The sequence below is a fragment of the Gracilinanus agilis genome, chromosome 2 (genome assembly GCF_016433145.1).
Source record: "Gracilinanus agilis isolate LMUSP501 chromosome 2, AgileGrace, whole genome shotgun sequence".
NCBI classification, from domain to species: Eukaryota; Metazoa; Chordata; class Mammalia; order Didelphimorphia; family Didelphidae; genus Gracilinanus; species Gracilinanus agilis.
Genome location: NC_058131.1, coordinates 463,761,876 through 463,780,918, shown reverse-complemented (window position 1 = coordinate 463,780,918; position 19,043 = coordinate 463,761,876). Strand labels below are relative to the sequence as shown.

At 38.0% G+C, this 19,043-nt stretch overlaps 1 protein-coding gene across 2 annotated transcripts in view; it reads right to left on the bottom strand.

Moving 5' to 3' along the window:
• WDR89 (WD repeat domain 89) overlaps nucleotides 1–10,910 on the bottom strand; it is a 31,575-nt gene extending 20,665 nt beyond the window's left edge. Inside the window, exon 1 of one of the 2 annotated variants that reach the window (XM_044664862.1) lies at nucleotides 10,589–10,910. The gene's annotated coding sequence lies outside the window, so the exon portion shown is untranslated. Of the gene's footprint in view, nucleotides 1–2,201; nucleotides 2,268–10,588 lie in introns of those variants that run through there. The other variant, XM_044664861.1, reaches the window with a different exon arrangement.
• Between the last annotated feature and the right edge of the window lie 8,133 nt (nucleotides 10,911–19,043).

Below are 19,043 nucleotides of genomic sequence, written 5' to 3'. Positions count from 1 at the left end.
AATAATACAATAATCTAAAATTGCTGATATCCTACAAAATTTAGAAAAAAAAAATATTCTGCATTTGAAGTCCCAAGAAATTAAGACTATACTAAAAGTACAGAGAAGATTCTGAAAATGAAGAATACAAGATTCAATAATCTTGGATACATCATTAGTCTTCAAGATGATATCCATAAATTTTTAAAACGAGAAAAAGGAAAAACTAGAGAAATTAAAATAAAACAATGTACAAAATTGAGAAGTATGGGTCATAAATGCACAATTATTTAACCAGCAAAACTCACTATCCTGTTGTGTTTTTTTTTTTTTAAACCCTTGTACTTCGGTGTATTGTCTTATAGGTGGAAGATTGGTAAGGGTGGGCAATGGGGGTCAAGTGACTTGCCCAGGGTCACACAGCTGGGAAGTGGCTGAGGCCGGGGGGTTTGAACCTAGGACCTCCTGTCTCTAGGCCTGACTCTCACTCCACTGAGCTACCCAGCTGCCCCCTCACTATCCTGTTTTAAAGCAAAAAAAAAAAAAAAAAAAATTAAAAAGAAAACTTGAAAAAACTTGAAGGCATCATTTACTTCAAGAAAGTTTCCCAAAATCAGCTATGTCTCCTGGCCAAAAATATAAGTAGTTATACAAGACAAACCAGATATTAATGATGTTTCAAAGAAAAAAAACCAAAGGGGGGGGCATAAACTTTTAAGAGTGGTAATAACTTATCTCCCGACTGTTAAAAAAAAGGGGGGGGGGGAGATTCAGGTTAAAGAATGGTCCATTTTGGAGAACTTGACAGTATACAATAAGTAATAAAATTGATCCTATCTTTTTATTTATAGATTCGCTTACTAAGATTTAACCCAAAAAAATACCATAAAAGGGGATATTTGGGGGGGAAGATGGACATGGCAGCAATTTGCAGGTAAGATTACCACAGTGGAAAAAAAAATGGAGCCAGACAGATCACCAAGGAGGCTACTACTAGAACTTAGGTTAAAGGTAAAAACTAAAGATACAATATCTGATAATTATTTCTATAAACATGGCAGTTTAAATCTAGGGGGAGAGATTATAGAGATGCTTAATTGAAACCATGTTTATAAATAACTGACATTATCAGGAAATACATGTTCCAAAACCTAATTTTCCATATAATCTGAGTTTAATCTTTTAAGTTTTAAAATATTGATTTTAATAATTTTTGGTAGAGCATTTTATAAAACACATTACGATGGATGGAGTATTAACAATACCATTGGTTGGCATGTTCCCCAAGAACTTAAAAATGTCCTTAGAGTTAGACTTTTTTAAACAAAAAACTGAAAAGAAAGTGGATGGTCATCAATTGGAGAATGTTAGAATAAATAATAATACATGAACGTAATGGAGTGTTACTAAACCATAGGAAAAAAGCAAAGATGAAGGTTTCTGAGAAATTTAGGAAACCGTACATGAACAGATACAGAGAAGAACCAGAACAATTTGTAGGATGACAACAAAAAGCAAAGAAAAACAGAGAAAGACTAATTGTGATTTCCAAGGCTTAGAGGTGAAGGATGGAACCCTGATTGGTGTGGAAAAGATTTCTACCACAGTCAATATGCTCTATTTTCCTTCACTATACCTTTGTTTAAAGGAACAGCTTTGTTTGGGGAGGAATTACTGTGTGCTTTTTGGGAACTGGGCCTATTTTTTGCCTTTCTTTGTATTCCTCAAGGATAGCACTGTGCCCAGGACATAGTAGGTGCTTAATAAATGTGAAGTCACAACAATGTACAAAAGCAACATTAAAGCACTTTATCCACTTAGTCACCTATCTTAAATTCCTTCTACTTCTTCACATTAAATCAAAAGTTAGCTTTCCATTGAGATTTGGATGTTTCTGGCTGCCCCTTTTAACACTGCTCTTTCTATAGCATTCTCTTAGCTTTCTCCATGACAGTCACCTTTCTACCCTTTCATTCAGTCAAAAATCTCAATATCCATTATGATACTCCCTAGCTCTGGTCTAAGCCAGTCATTTCACTGGTATAAGCTATTCTGGGTTAAGAAACTCCCTAATGCTGCCCTGGATAATAAAATTTAAGGTGATTTACCCAGGACTACAAAGCCTGGAGATATCAGAAGTAGGACTTGAGGTATCCCTGTCTTATGTACTACTTCAAGCTGCCCTCTCAACTCAAAATAATTAAACGAAATGGGTTAAATACCTGTGAGGTGTTTTTCTTTGCTGGCGGAGACTGGTGAAGATGGTAGAGTAGAGGAAGAAGTAATACAGCCAGCTCTCACTCATGCAACTCCTCCAACAAAGATCTAGGAAGAACATCAAGTCCAGTAGATATTAGTAAAACCAACAGAAAAAAAAAATACAGTAGGTTATTTTTCTAGCCAAGATGAATTCAGTGACCAAGGTAGAAACTGAAGAATAGGAGTTGGCCTATAAAGCTGTCATGGACTCTGGGATAGGTAGCATAAAAGTTTTGATCCAAAAATAGATTCACAGTGTTACTGCTATGATGAGTTGGAATCAAGTATTCTGTGGAGGTTCGTATCCTTAGTTTCTTAATTTTTCTAGGATGATTTCTTTTTCTCCCAGTCCCCCCCTTTTTTAACTCTTACCTCCTGTCTCAATATAAATTCTAAGAAGAATAGCAAGGGTTAAGTGACTAAGTGACTTGCTCCCAAAGTCACACAATTAAGAAGTGTCTTGGGGGCATCTGGGTAGCTTAGTTGATTGAGAGCCAGGCCTAGAGATAGGAGGTTCAAATCTGGCCTCAGACACTTCCCAGGTGTGTGACCCTGGGAAGTCACTTGACCCCCATTGCCTACCCTTACCACTCTTCTGCCTTGGAGCCAACAAGATGGAAGGTAAGGGTTTAAAAAAAAAAAAAGTGTCCTGAGGTCAAATTTGAACCCAGGACCTTCAGACTCATAGATAGGATACCAGGCCTGGAGTCGGGAGGTCCTGAGTCCAATCTACTGAGCCACCTAGATGCCCCTTTTCCCAAGTTTTTTAATGGCTGTTATAATTTTAAGTTATTTCTCCCATGCTGGAAAGACTAACTAAGACTCTAGCAACTGACTGAATCTGTTTTTTAAAGACCAACCTAGCTAATAACTAGAAGTACAGTCATTAGGCTGGCTACCTGGTGATGAAAATTTTCTTGACCATGACTACCTGTGAAGCAAAGAAAAGTTTTTAAATGCCCTTAGTGTTGCATGACCCCTTCCTCTTCTGCAACAAAGGTAACAGTATGACAGGAAAGGAGACAGAAGGCTAAGAATCAGTTTTTTGACCATCAATACTTTGACTACTTGATACCTTGTATTACCTTTGTTCACTCACAGATCAACAAGGTGGCATTGCTAGATAAGCTAAATCATATCAACAAAAAGTGGCTAAATGAAAGCTTCCTTCCAGGTTCAGCTCTGGGGTATGTTAAGAGAATTAGCTCTAGCCCATTCATAGTTAAAACTCTAGCCACTAGAGATGTCATCCCCACTTCCCTCAGTGGGGAGGGGAGATGAGTTACCCACACATGACAATAAGTAACAAATCAAGAACAAGGGACTGCCCTTTGGGCAGTCCAAATCAGTGTAGAGGTTGCCATTTGTCCACTTGAATTAGAGGTGGACCCACGGGAAGTGAGGAAAGGTACTATCTCTTCAAGTATGTTGGTTACTTCCTATTGGGGCAGTTCCTGCTTTGAACTTGGTGCTGAAGGATCTCAGCTGAGTCCTCAGGCTGCTTCTACTCTGAATTGTCATGTGGGTAAGTTAGGCTGACTTCCTTGGCCTACCTTGGCGGTTTCCAGACTCTCTACCTTAAATAGGCTTCTTGCCTCTCTGATTGCTAAGGCCTTGTGGCATGTAATCTAGTTTAATTAGATTTAATTAGATTAACCCTCTCTATCTGCAAAACGGATCCTGACTGGGGTCTATTTTAATTATGGAATCAATCTGAATTATTGATTCCTGGTGGCCACACCTTAAATATATATCTATATAATACCTAAAATCTCCCTCTTACAGAGGGCCACCCCCTTCTAGAGGCCCTTATGTGTCATCCCTTTACTCCAGGCCTTGCATTTATTTATATGTGGACATGTTATATTTCTAACCTGCTGAATGTAAGCTCCCTGAAGGCACGAAGTCTTGGCAGATAATGGGCATCAAATACTGCTTGTATTCACAAATGAAATCACTCAAAACAGAGGCAGAAAATAGATAGGGTGCTTGAAATGGAGTCTGGCAGATCTGGTTTCAACAATGCCTCTAACACTACAAGCAAGTCACCTTGCTAGGGAGATCAGTTATTTCATATGCAAGTTTTGAACAATGCCTGTAGAGTCTACTTCATAGAACAGGCTTGAATCAGATAGTATAAAGAACTCCTACAAAGGTCACACAGCTAGTAAGTGTCTGAGGCTAAATTTCAATTCAGGAAGATGAGTGCTCCCGGCTCCAGGCCTGGCATTACACACTTAGCTGCTACCATATGAACATCAAAGATTATTTGTGAGGTGAAGAAAAAAATTTTAATTAATCTTTCTTTTCTAGTTTATGAATAAAAAAATTAGAAAGCAGAATGTTTTCTTGCAAATAAATGCTCAACTCTCATTCTTCTTTTTTTCCCAATCATTTTCTAAGTCTAGTCTACACAATCTTCACAATAGATACTAAAGTACCTAACCCTTTCTCTCTACTCCAGGACTTTCTAGTTTTTTACAACAGCCTAATAATTGGCCTCAGAGCCTCAAATCTCTTTCTGCTTTAATCCATTCTCCACACAATGGCCATAACAATTTTTCCCAAAGCCTCAACTATTTCACTTCCTACTCAATAAACTTCAATGACTCCCTCATATCTCTGGGATCAAGTACAAATTCCTGTTTGTCATTTGTCCTTCATAACCTGGTCCAATCTACCTTTCTAGCCTTTTTATACCATATCTTCCTCCCCTTCCTACTCTGGTCCATCCAAACTGGCCCTCCCATTTTCATCTTTGCACGTGCTATGCCTATGCATGAAATATACTCCCTCTGCCTTAACTGAGCTTCTTATTTCCTCCTTCAAGATTTAACTTCAATATATTTACAGTTGTTCTTTTTGTGGTGGCAAAGAATTGGAAACTAAAGGGATGTCCCTCAATCGGGGAATGGCTGAACAAAGTGTGGTATATGATGGTAATGGAATACTATTGTGCTACAAAGAATGATGAACAGGATGATTTCAGAAAGAGCTGGAAAGACCTACATGAACTGATGCAGAGTGAAATGAGTAGAACCAGGAGAACACTGTACACAGTAACAGCAATACTGTGGGAACAATCAAGTGTAATAGACTTAACTATTACCGGCAATACTTGGGGACAATTCTGAGGGACTTATGACAATGAATGCTATCCACCTCTCAGAAAGAACTGTTGGAGTCAGAATGCAGATGAAAGCATACGATTTTTCAATATTTTATTTGGGTTTACATTTTGAGATTTTGGTTTTATAAGATTACTCACTTATAAAAATGGGCAATATGGAAATGGGTTTTGCATGATAATATATGTGTAACTCAGATCTAGTCAACTGCTAGCACCAGGAGGGGGAAAAGAAGGGGAAGAGATAAGTTCGATCATATAATTTGAAAACTTGTGTGGAAATTTGTTATTACATGTAACTGGTTAAAAAATATATATATTTTTTAAAAACTCAGTACTAAAAAAACTTTTTATATAAGAAGCCTTTCTCGACCTCCAGCTACTACTCATTAACCTATATTTATTTTCATTTTCTTTATATATGCATGAGTATTAGTAATCTTCTCCTTCCCAGAATATAAACTCTCTGAAGGTAAATCTATTTTACCATTTTTTTTTAAATCTCCAAGGCTCAGCAAAATCTCAAATATCTAGTGACTCAACAACTAAATGAATGGTCAATTTTTCTTTCAAAAACTCTACATTTCCAGTTAAAATGAAAAAGCCCAAGCCTTTGTTAGGGTAATCACACCTGATGAAAGAAAATATATACCATTTTATCATTTGAGATTTTTCTGTTAAATGAATAAGGACAACTAATTTCCCCAGTTTCTTCAAGTAAAAAAGTATTCCCAAGAGTTATAGAATATATTCCAATGAACACTATAATTCTATAGTTGAGGGCCCTATCTTTTTTTAAAATTTACTTATTTAATTAATTTTGAATGTTTCTTCGTAGTTACATGATTCATGTTCCTTCCCTTCCCTCTTTCCTCCCCTCTCCCGTAGCCAACAAGCAATTCCACTGGGTTTTACATGTATCTGTGTAAATCAGTGATTCCCAAAGTGGGCGTCACCGCCCCCTGGTGGGTGCTGCAGCGATCCAGGAGGGCAGTGATGGCCACAGGTGCATTTGGGGGTGGTGAATAACTGTAAGGAGGCGGCGATAGTATGCGACAGGGGGTGCTAAGTAATATTTTTTCTGGAAAGGGGGCAGTAGGCCAAAAAAGTATGGGAACCACTGGGGTAAATGGAATCATCTTCTTTTGTTTATTTTAACTTAATCAATCAAGAACTTGGAGTGCCCCTCCTTTCACACTTAGTCAAACACTTGAAGAACCTTTTACTAGAAAAGGAAGTTCACACTCTCAAAGCCCAGAAGTGGATCCCACTAGCACTGCCGGACCTGGGCATTGCCGGGCAAATTAAGAAACTATGATTGGGTCCTGAGATGTGATAGACTAGCCCACAGTGAAAGGAAGTAGAAACCAGAGTGACAAGAAGTGACATGGAAAAACAGTTATTAAAGGCAAGACTGAGGAGATGAACAGATACTTCTGCATTGGACAACTTCTGTGTTGAAGACCTTCTGCTGCGTTGGTGTCTCTGTGTTGGATTTCATTCTGCGTTAGAGATTCTGTGTTTGGTGGCTTGAGGAGTTTGGCTTTGGTGACTGGTTTGGGTTGAGGAGACCCTAGCCAGCAACACTGGTCTTTCAGCTCTTCTCCTTTCTTCAGTGGGATGCTCTCCTTCGGTGAGGCACTCGGATCCTGACTTAGGGTATTTAGCCTAGGCGATATTTTCTACCTCCTTCCTACATTTCCCTCTCTTTACTCTCTCTACTTTTGCTGTAATAAAGCTACTAACATACTCATAGTTTAATTTTTAATTATTATAAATGGTGACCACAACTTTTTAATAACTCTTACTTTGACCAAAACCAATTTTAACTCTTACATATTGTGAAGGGTTAAATTTTGGGGGTAGGAGTTTCAACTAAAGTCAGGAGAGCAGTTTGGTAAAACAAAACACTTAGTTTATTTTACCCACTATCTAACTATTTACCTAAGCTGATCAATAATCAATGAGGCTGTTAAGGCCTTAAATACATTTTATCTATCCACAACTGTCAGTCAAAAACTGCCAGTCTGAGAGAGCCAGAAACTGCTGCTCCTCTCCCCAGGGGACCCAGAGACAAAAGCCTCTTTCCAACTGCCAGCCACTCACCTACCAACTTTTAGCCAGTCCTCCTAATTGTCATCAGCTGCTAGCTTGCACAGCAGGGGGGCTCTTACTCAGAAATCTTTTTTGCTCCCTTGCCTCTTAAAGAGAAAAAGGGAAAGATTAAGAAAACTCTTAATAATATCCTTGATCAAGACCTATTTCCAAATTATTAATATTTGCAAGAGTGATCATTTAGAGTCTATATCCCCAATCATATTCCCATCAAACCATGTGATCAAGAAGTTGTTTTTCTTGTGGGTTTTTACTCCCACAGTTCTTTTTTTTTTTTTTTTTAAACCCTTACCTTGGAGTCTTGGAGTCAATGCTATGTATTAGTTCCAATACAGAAGATCAGTAAGGGCTAGGCAATGGGGGTTAAGTGATTTGCCCAGAGTCACACAGCTAGGAAGTGTCTGAGGTCAAATTTGAACCCAGGACCTTCCGTCTCTAGGCCTGGCTCTCAATCCACTGCACTACCCAGCTGCTCCCTCCCACAGTTCTTTCTCTGGATGTGGATAGCATTCTTTCTCATAAGTCCCTCAGAATTGTCCTGGGTCATTGCATTGCTGCTAGTAGGAAAGTCTGTTACATTCGATTGTGCCATGCCATAATATATCAGACTCTGTGAACAATGTTCTCCTGATTCTGTTCCTTTCGCTCTGCATCAATTCCTGGAGGTTGTTCCAGTTTACATGGAATTCCTCCAGTTCGTCATTCCTTTCAGCACAATAGTATTCTATTCCATCACCAACAGATACCACAATTTGTTCAGCCATTCCCAAAATTGATGGACACCCCCTCATTTTCCATTTTTTTGCCACCACAAAGAGTGCAGCTATAAATATTTTTGTATACATATTTTCCCCTATTATCTCTTTGGACTACAAACCCAACAGTGGTATGGCTGGATCAAAGGGCAGATAGTCTTTTAAAGCCCTTTGTGCATAATTCCAAATTGGAGGGTCTATCTTTTTTGAGGATGGAAACTAGATAAAACCAGTGGGTAAGCATAATTCATCTTGAGAACCCAAAGAAATAAATTGAGAAATCTTAAAAACACATTTGGAGTACAGCTTGATGGGAGAGAGAAGGGTATTGCCTTTTAAGTTGAAGCATATCCAAAACATATACACTTTTGCTTTCTTCATCTACAAGTACACTTTTTTTGGTCCATGCTAAAACTAAAAATGTACAACATCATAATACACCTCATAAATCCAGAGAACACTGATCCAGGGACTTCACTAATCTATGTCACAATCAAGAATCAAAAAACAGCAAAAGTCTATAGAGATGCTAGAATAAAAGTTCTGAAAAGCAATGTGCTTAAATTCATACTAAAGAATCAAAATGTTTTAGAGTCCTCAAGCCTTCGGCTGAATGTTATTTACTCTTATTTTAGAAAATTCTGAAGTTTGGTAATCAAGTTTCTCAATCTGCTGTAAATTTTGAAAATTAGAGACAAATTAATAATAAGGTGAGGAAAAGAAGTTAGCAGTAATAATGAAATGAAAATAAAGGCATTGAAGTGTTGGGGTTTTTTAATATACAACAAAGAAAGAAGTTCATAAGGAACACAAATAAGTTTTTAAAGTAATGAGTGGATTTTATCATATACTTGAAAAAGCAAGCAAGATTAAATGGAGATTCATGGTTTTATTTGCACTTTGTATTCTGCTATGTATTTGGAAATGCTCTTTTAAGGGAGGAGATAAGTTCAAGATTTTAAAATTCTAAATTTTTTTTTAAGCATGGCATCCAGGATGAGGTCATTAATTCTAATGAACTCATTTCTAATAAGAGCATGAAACAAAATTAATAGCCAAGCATCTGATAGCTGGACAAGAAAACCTTAAGAAGCAGAGACACAAAAAAATCCCCAAAACAAAACAAAAATAACAAGTAGTACACTCAGGCTTAAGAATTTAGTGTTAAGGACGGATATTAAGAGTACTTCGGCTTAAAACTGAAGTTCATAGCTGTGAATCATTAAGAATAAATTATGTTGGGGAAGCTAGGTGGCTCAATGGATACAGGCAAGGCCTTGAAGATGGGAGATTCTGGGTCAAATCTAGACAGACACTTCCTAGCTTTGTGACCCCTAGGCAAATCACTTAACCCCAACTGCCTAGCCCTTCCTGTTCTTCTGGAGGAACTAATACTTAATATCAATTCTAAAATAGAAAGTAAAGGTTTAAAAAAAAGAATTATGTCCAACATGCTCAGATTTTAAAACATTCCCTTCAAAGTATTAAAAATTTAGTTTTGGCACTTAAAAGGATAAGCATTTTATCTGAGACACCTCATTCACTGAAAACATGGTGAAATGATATTGCCATATGCAGATAAGGCATCTACTTTTGCTTCACAATTTGGATTTGAATTATACATAGCTGCAGCCCCTAGTACGGATAGACAGTCTTAACCTTTTTTTAGTAAATCACAGATCTTTGTCAGTCTTCCAGACTTTTAAACCACGGCCTAGCACAGTGCCTAGAGCAAATAGCAGTGGCCTAATCAATGCTTGACTAGGCCCCCCCAATACGTGTCAAAGACCCCAGTCACAGTCAGCCAGGTGAAGCCCATAAGACCTATTCTCAGAATGATCTTTTTAGATGCATTAAATAAGATAAACAGGATTACAAAGGGAACAGTTTTATCGGTTATCTAAGTATAAAAAACAACAACAACAAATTCACAACACCCCAGCCATGTTTAGAAGAAACAGCCGTGCTTAGAAGGTAGTGAGATAGGCCATTGAATAAAGTAAAGGAGATGGAATCAGGGAAACCAGAATTCAAGTCCTGCCTCTAACCTATTAGCTGTGTGACCCTGAGGAAGTCACATCTGTAAAATTGAGGTAATGACGCCATTTAGCTCCCAGCGTTATTACCGTAAAAGGATTTGTAAAGCGATTTGCGAACCTTAAAACGCTACATAAATACGCTATCATTAATTCTAGACAGTTGGGAACCTTCCCCGAATTAAAAACAAAAAACTAGCAAAATGACGTCATTTAAACATCTCAAGGGTGTTATTACATCCACATCAAAAACCTTGTAGTTCTTAGGAAGTCCGCTGGGTGTCACTCAAAGTAGCAAGCGCAGGTAAAGTACTAACCTCACTGGGAATTCGCTCGAGGGCCAAGCAGCGGGAGAGAGGCAATCTCCTCCCTTGGCATTCGCTGCACTTTTATACTCCGGCCTCAGCTTCCTCCCAGACGAGGAGCTTCCTCTCCTTAGGCTGCTTGGGCTCTGTCCTCACCCCACTTTTCCCTATGGCGCACGCCGCCTTTGAAGCGCCGAAATCGGCGTCCTAGTCGCACCAGGCTCCGGGAGATCAAAGATGCTTCCAGATGCTTCTGCTCTTCGCAATCCAGCCTAGCCGGTAGCCCTCGCTGACAGTCCAAATAACGTTGGGGCGAAGTGGGAGATAGGAGACCACCAAACCCCAGCTAATGATGGCGTAGACTGCGACAGCCTTGCGGAGTTTTCCCGACAGCCAAGACCCCGCCCCCTTAGCTTAATTATTTCCGTCGGTCTTAAGGTTTCGCCTCACCCATTGGGTAGACCAGAAAAGGAAGGCCAAAAGGCATTGGTCAAAGAAATGGTGGGGTGGGTTGGAGGAAGAGAGGGGCGGGTGAAAGCGGAGGAAGCTGGTAGTCATACTAAAGTAGAGTGAAGCGGCCGACTGCTTCTTTGCTACGACCTTCCAAGACTCGATCTCTTCCCGTCCCCCTACGTCCATTACGTCAACGGAAATGACAACTATATTGCTTTCAAGAAAGCATCTTATCTGTGCGTGCAACGAGCTGCGATGTTGTGGGTGCCCCCTGGTGGCTGTTAGCCATCCTCGTAGTAAAGCTTCCCTTGAAGTCTCACTGACCCCAGCGACCCACGTGGGCTTCCTTTTTCCCCTTTTATTTTTTAGTTTAAAATTTTCATAGTAAGTTATGAACTTGGAAAACATCAAACAGTAACATTTCTTTATACAAAGGAGAGAAAGAAGAGAATATATGAATCACGAATCTGTTGCTCTTTCCCAGTTCTTTCAAATTGCTCTGAATTGTGTATTCCTCAGTTTAACTGCTCCTTGTATGATATGAACTCGAGGTCTTTTATGATCCTAGTTGCTTTTTTCTGTATACTCTGCCAAGAACTGAACGTTCTTAATGATGTCCAATGAGGGCAGAGTATAAAGGTATTATCACCTCCTCCTAGAAGCCATCTCTCAAAGCAATCCAGGAATATATTAGTTTTTTTGGTTGTCACATCATATGACTGATAAAATTGAAGTCCACTAAAGCCCTTATTAAGGGTAGCCTTAACACCAGGCCCCCTGTTCCGTTTCAGTATTAGGTCAAAATGAGAACCTCACAAGGCACTGAACAGTTAACAAAAGATTTACCTAGGCCTAACCTAACACAGCAAGGACATGCAACAAAGATATAGTGGCCCTTAGCTTTAATGATTATGGGACCCTTTGTTACTATATGGAAACATGTATAATCAAAAATGTATGATATGGTGACTTGTGTGGTCATAAGAAATCCAAGTGGAGTAGTCCCTACTTCACATGGATGGTTTTTATTATGTCTTCAGGCTCTGAAGTAAGAAAGACCTGGTTTCAAACCCAGCTCGGAAACTTACTTTCTGCATGACCCTGGGCAAGTCACCTGACCCCTATTTGCCTCAGTTTCCTCATCTATAAAATGATGATAATAATATTACTTATCTCCCAGTGAGGTTCAAATAATATAATTGTAAAGTAATTAGCATTGCTCCAGGCTCATAGTAAGTATTATATTAGCTATTATTATTATCCCATCCATTCCAGATACTTATAGTGCCATGCTTTTGTATTAATCCTAGGTTCTATTATTCTTTGGAGAATCATCTTTGGGGAGGTGTTCTCCCAGAGACACTGTCCCCAAAGCCCCAGAGTCCCAGGGCTTTGGCTCTGTGTGGTGGCTGATTATTAAGGACTTGTCTCTTATCTTATTAAAGATTTGGATTTTCTGACTACTATAATGGTTCTGTGTTTTTCCAAGTTGACACTGCCCAGATGTTATGAAAACCAGTTATTCTTCTCTGCTGATTTTTCCTCTACTAAATATTACCAAAATGCCCACTCTTATGTCCTTCCCTCCTATTGATTCCTAGATTTCCTCATGAGTCTCTATCCTTGTCCCTTTCCCATCCCTTTACTTATGATGTTTCTTTTGAATAAGGTATATGCATCCAAAGTCATATTCTAATCATGGATTTCTTTCTACCAATCTTGATGGTATCCATGAAGTCATTTTTGCTCCTTGTTTACTGGCTTTCTTGGATGTTATCTGTGAACCTCTGGGTATTTCAATTAAATTTCTTCTTCCTTCCTTGTAGTTATTACTCTCTTTAGTTTCTAGCTTGGTGAATAAACACAGGCCATGTTCTCCTCCCCCTCCCCGTACTTTTAATTTGAAAGCACTTTTGGTTAGTCTTGGAAAGACATCAGGCAATATATTTTTTAATCAAACTTTATTTTCTCTTCTCTCTTCTCTCCCTCCTTGCCTCCTTTCCCTTCAAGTTTTCCCTCACCCCTAATAAAAAAAAAAAAAAAAGAAAAGAAAATCCACTATAAACTTGTATGGTCAAGCAAAACAAATTCTCATGTTGGTCAACCTCCTCCGCCCCAATACATTTTAATTTGCACTTAGTCTATCACTTCTCTATAAGGAAAGTTGTCAGTAGCATGTTTCCTTATGTGTCTTCCAATATTGTGATCATTCATTTTGTTGACCAGAGTTCCTAAGTCTCTCACAGTTGTTTAGCTTTACAATATTATAGGTATTGCATAAATTGTTAAATTCTGGTTCTGCTCACTTCACTCTGCATCAGTTCCTTATAAGACTTTCCCCATATCTCTGAAACCTCTGCCCTCATCAGTTCTTACAACACAATAGTACTGTTTTTCATATTTCCTATATAATAATTATATATTATAAAATATACTGTAACTTCATACACTTTAATTTGTTTAGCCATTTTCTAATTGATAAGTACTCACCTCCAGTTTCTAATCATTTGTCACAACAAAAAAAAAAGCTGCCATAAATATTTTTGGACATATGGGACCTTTTGCTCTTTTTTTTTTTTTTTTAAATCTCTTAAAAGTATAAACCCAATCATGATATTGCTGGGTCAGAGGTTATACAGTTTAATAGGTTTTTGGGACTAGTTCCAAATTGCCTTCTAGAATGCTAGACTATTTATAGCAATGCAATAATGTTTTACCATAACTCCTTCAGCATTTTTTCCCCTTTTCTGCCAACTTTGTCAACTTAAAGTGTATGAGGTGGAATCTCAATTATTTTAATCTGCATTTCTCTAATTAGTAATCCAAAGCCTTTTTTTGTTTATTTATTTGTTTAATTTAGAATATTTTTCCATGGTTACATGAATCATGTTCTTTCCCTCCCCCCTCCTCCCTCCCATAGCCAACGAGCAATTCCACTAGGTTTTATTTGTGTCATTGATCAAGACCTATTTCCATATTATTAATATTTGCATTAGGGTGATCCCTTAGATCAGGGATTTGCAATGTATGGCTCTTTTGAGGGCCAGATATGGCTCTTTCTGCAGGAGCCATAAAGTCAATTTTTTTTCAGGCGCTGTTACAGGAGCATGTACTGTGAGCACTGTAGGGCTCTCACGAAATTACATTTTAAAAAATGTGGCGTTTATGGCTCTTACGGCCAAAAAGGTTGCTGACCCCTGGCTTAGATCATCAATATCCCCAATCATATCCCCATTTAACCATGTGATGAAGCAGTTGTTTTTCTTCTCTGTTTCTACTCCCCCAGTTGAAGCCTTTTTTAAACAGGGCTATTGATAACTTAGATTTCTTCTGACTGAATACTGCATGTTCCTATCCTTTGTCTATTATCAATTAGGGAATGCTTCTTATTCTTACAAATTTGAATTTGGAAGTTCCCTATATACATTAGGAATGAGACATTTAGGAGGCAAAAGAGAATCTCTAGCCTCTTCTCCCTATACCAGTAGTGGGCAACCTTTCGAGCTTGGTGTGTCAAAATTAGCCAAAAAAAACGAGCATAACTCGGGTGGTGGATCACTTTGAGAAAAAAATGGCATAATGCAGATGCATGCGGCTGTGTGTCATTGAAAATGTCTACATGTGTCAATGCTGACATGCGTGTTATAGGTTCGCCCTCAGGGCCCTATACCTTTAAGGGAGACTTTCATGAAGCTCTCCTAAGAAAGCGGGAGTACCAGACTAGAATTACATCTGCTCCCTAAATATTGCTACTTTAGGAGCTATAATGGGGTTTAATCTAGCTTTTCTTAGTTGTTTAGTCGTTTTTGGTGTGTCCAGCTCTTTGTGACACCATTATGGGGTCTTTCTTGGCAATGATTAAAAAAAAAGAAGGAAAAGAAATGAGACCTTTATCAAGAGAAAGTTGCTACAAATTTTTTTTTCCTCATTAGATAAATAACATTCTTGCTAGTCCTAGTTAGATGCACTTCATCCCTTGTTAGGAGTCTGTAACTGTTAAATTTTAAGCTGGGTTCCTTAACTCCAAATTCTTTTCACAAGTACTACATTCTCAGGAAGGAGTTTGCCTCTCAAATTAGTTAATATTCTCCATTCCCCACCTTCAGTGAGAATCAGTGAGGGAAATAAAACCCAAGTCCTTGTCACAGTTTCTTGCCTAAGACTTTATAATTTTTGGTGATGCTTTTTTGTTTTCTTTGAACAGTATCATTTGAGCCTATGCAGATCTCTGGAGATTGGTAGTAGTCACCTGTTTTGACAAATGGTTCCTCCTGTACCTCAAAGTAAAGTCTCCAACTCACATTCTCTAAAGGTCAGAGTTCCTTTTTTCTCTGCCAAACCTTTGGGGAGACTAGAGATGAATTGGAAACACAATCAGCAGGACTCTTGGAGTTCTAACTATGGCAGAATATGGCAGAATAGAGGCTCTGGAGGTTGGTATGAGCATCAGCACCAGGGATCAGACTCTAGCACTGTAACAATGGAAGAGAAGGGGCACAAGGAGGTATCTGCGACTGCTGGTCAGAAGCCATGATCTAAACCAGTGATGGGCAAACTTTTTAAAGAGGGGACCAAAGGAAAGGAAATGCTCATCTGCCAGTCTGTTTCTAAGGCAACTCTTTGGAAGTTTCATTGTGTTGTATCCAACTCATTGTATTTGTCAGATTAGGAATAATGTCAGACAGCTGGCTAGAACATTTCAGGAGGCTGCATCTGGCCCAGGGGCTGTAGTTTGCCTATCACTGGCCTAAACCCAAGTAGTATATGTGCTGCATAACAAACCAAAGAGCCTCATTAGAAGCAGCAAACAATGAGACCAAGCAAGCTAAGCCCCCAAACCCTGTGAAAGTCACTGTGTACATAGGTAACCAACTTCTCACCAAAGGTACGAATGAATGGATTAACAAATGAAAATGTCTGGAAAACAAGTTTTTTTTTTTTGTTTGTTTTTTTAAAAGACCAATTCACTAAACTGGATAGCATGACTTGGGATTATAGGTGATGAGTGGAAGTATGTTCCTGCTCATCCAAAAGTCTAAGGCAATGCTGAAGGTCACAGATTAGCCAGAAAAACAGCTAGAAAGAAGTGAGAAGTCTCAATCAGTCCTTGCAAAAATTGAATTTTCTTAACCCTGCAATATCACTTAACCCTCCAAATCACTTTCTCTTTACCTTTTTCCCCCTTGTCTTGGAGCTGTATTCCATAGCAATCTTTGGCCATTTTTTTCATATGCTTTCTCAAGTTTTTCTATGTGCTGTTTTAAATTTCTTTTTAAATAATACAAACAAAAAAATTAAAGGAAGGCAAATGGTCAATTTTTAGACAGATCATTAATCTGTATATAGCAATGTGTGAGATAAAAATGACTCACTCAAATAACCTAGAATGAGAAGGCAGGAGTAAAAAGAGGCAGTTGTTTATTCCCCTTCATGAAAGAGAACACTTCAATGATGGGCTAAGAAGCACCAACTGACTAGGCAGCAAATAGGAAATATATACAAGTTCCCAACACCAGTCTCCTACCTACTTCCCTGTGCTACAATCCAAAACACCTGCGACTGGGTGGTAGATTCTTCCAACCCAGTTGTTCATTGCCCTTTCTGTCTTTCATCAAGTCCCCCTCCCAAACTGGGGTCCACAGTCAACAAAAGGTAATCAACTCACCTTTGCAAGCTGAATATTCCTTCTGAGAATAGCACACTCAACCACGGCTCACGCAGTAAGAAGAGCTGGTATAAACAAAAAGTCTGTGACACCACACAGAAGTAATAAATTCAATTTAGAATTAGTTATTGATTAGGAACTGTTAGTGATTACTCTGATTTTGCAGTAAGAAGTAGTTCTAACCATTAACATTTAATAGCCAAGTCAACTAAAATTTAGGATTAATGGTAAGCTAATCATTTAGATATTAAGAATATATGTAATTGCCTATTTATCAAAATTCCTCCTCTCTCCCCCTTTGAAATTTGTTTGTTATAAATTAAATGCAAATTAACCAAGAAGATAAAAGATTTCTTGCCCCCACCAAAATTAGATCCTTTTCTCAAGGGGGCCGTCAAAACCTACTTTCAAAATGATGGATAAATACTTTAATCCAATTATCAACAATCTTAGCCAAACCCTGGATCTACCCATGTTAAGTTTAGGGGTAAATATACCCTATATACCCACTCCTCAATTTATTTTACCTTTCCTTCCTTTGTTAAAAGTTTCCTTGATGTAATCCCCAGCTTTGCTCCTCCTTTTTCTATAATAAAAATCCTATCAATGCTGATGTTCTGTGTTTCTCAGACTAAACTGGGTATGCCTGCATATCCCCTGACTTTATGACTTGCACCTAACATGTCCATGAAATGGGGAAAAGAAAAAAAAAGGTCTCCAACCTATTTACTCCTCTTTCTCTGATCCTTTATTGAATGAGGTTCTGTGGCTTTACTCTATCATTCCCTGGAGGACGAGCAGTTATAGGACAAGCATCCCACTCCTTTTTTAAATTCAAAGTATATAGTAATCTTATTTTCCTCCTTACTCTGACATTTTTTTAAACCCTCCCCATTACATCTTAGAATCGATACTGTGTATTTTTTTTTCCCCTGAAAACCTTACCTTCTGTCTTGGAACCAATATTATGTCAATATTGGTTCCAAGACAGAAGAGTAGTAAGGGCTAGGCAATAGGGGTTAAGTGACTTGCCCAGGATCACACAGTTAGGAAGTGTCTGAAGCCAGATTTGAACTTGACCTCCCATCTCTAGGCCTGGCTCTCAATTCACTGAGCCACCCAGCTGCCACCTTATTCTGACATTCTTCCATTCTCTGGCTGACAAATGTTTCCTCCCCCCAAGCACCACTCTTGATCCATTCCATTCCTTCCCTATTGAAGGCCTTGCTTCCATTCCTTTCAGTTAAACTTCATAATACCTTTCACCCTGTAGTGGGGAGTGGCTTTGCCTACTCAAGAAGGGAAAATAGCCTACAAAGAACCTAGATAGCTGATGGAGCTCTTTGTTAAAAGAGAAATGGATTGCTTTCAAAACTGAACACCCTGTCAATAGAACTATTCCAAAAAAGCCATGTGGCTTGCTATCAGTGATTCCTGCATTGGTGAAAAATGGAATAAATTGCTTCCAGCACCTAAAATTCTCAAGACTTAAAGATTACTATAAAGTTGCAGTTTTGTCCTTTTAAAAAAAAAAAAAGGCTTTCAGATGGGAATGTCACATAAATATAAGAAAAAAATTAAAATTAAAATGTTTAAATTTGGCCACTCTTTATTTATTCCCATATTTAAATTTAATATAATTGTATTCTCTACACTGCCAGAAAGATTGAGTCTTTGGAAATATGTATTTCTTAAAGCTACAAAAAATGTAGAAGAAAAGAGAGAGAAAGAAAGAAAATTCAAGGCTTACACTGTTGCCAATCCCATGTATTTTCTGAACAATTTTAGTCTTCACTAAAAATTTAAGTTTAGATTGTATGGATTGACATACTTAGTTTTAAAATGACACGCTAGCCAAAAATTTAATTTATATTAAGTAGCTAGTTTATTGCATATTGGTCAATCCCACAAGATTTGATTTTCAATTCAACAAAATAGAAGACTTATTTTATGGTTAGTGGTAGTTGTACTCTGTGTTTCCATGAGTTGAATGTATTTTACTTTTGTAGATCTAATTTAAACATTGAATAAGCAATATCTTAAAACTGATTTGGATACAAATCACATTTTGTACAATAAGTGTATTGTACTTATTACATGCAAAGCTTATTTTTAAGAATCTGAAATCACCTTCAGCCCTTAAATAGTTACATATCCAAAATAACAAAAATCTTATAGTTACAGAATTTGAAGTAATTGTTTACAAATTGAAAATCATAAAAAGTCAACTATTTAATAATAATGAGAAAACTCAAATCTGAAAATAAATACTGCTGTGTGTTTAGTTAGTTTCTTTAAACCTCTGTAGTATAGTAAAACCACTCATATCCTCAATGGAAAAATATCATA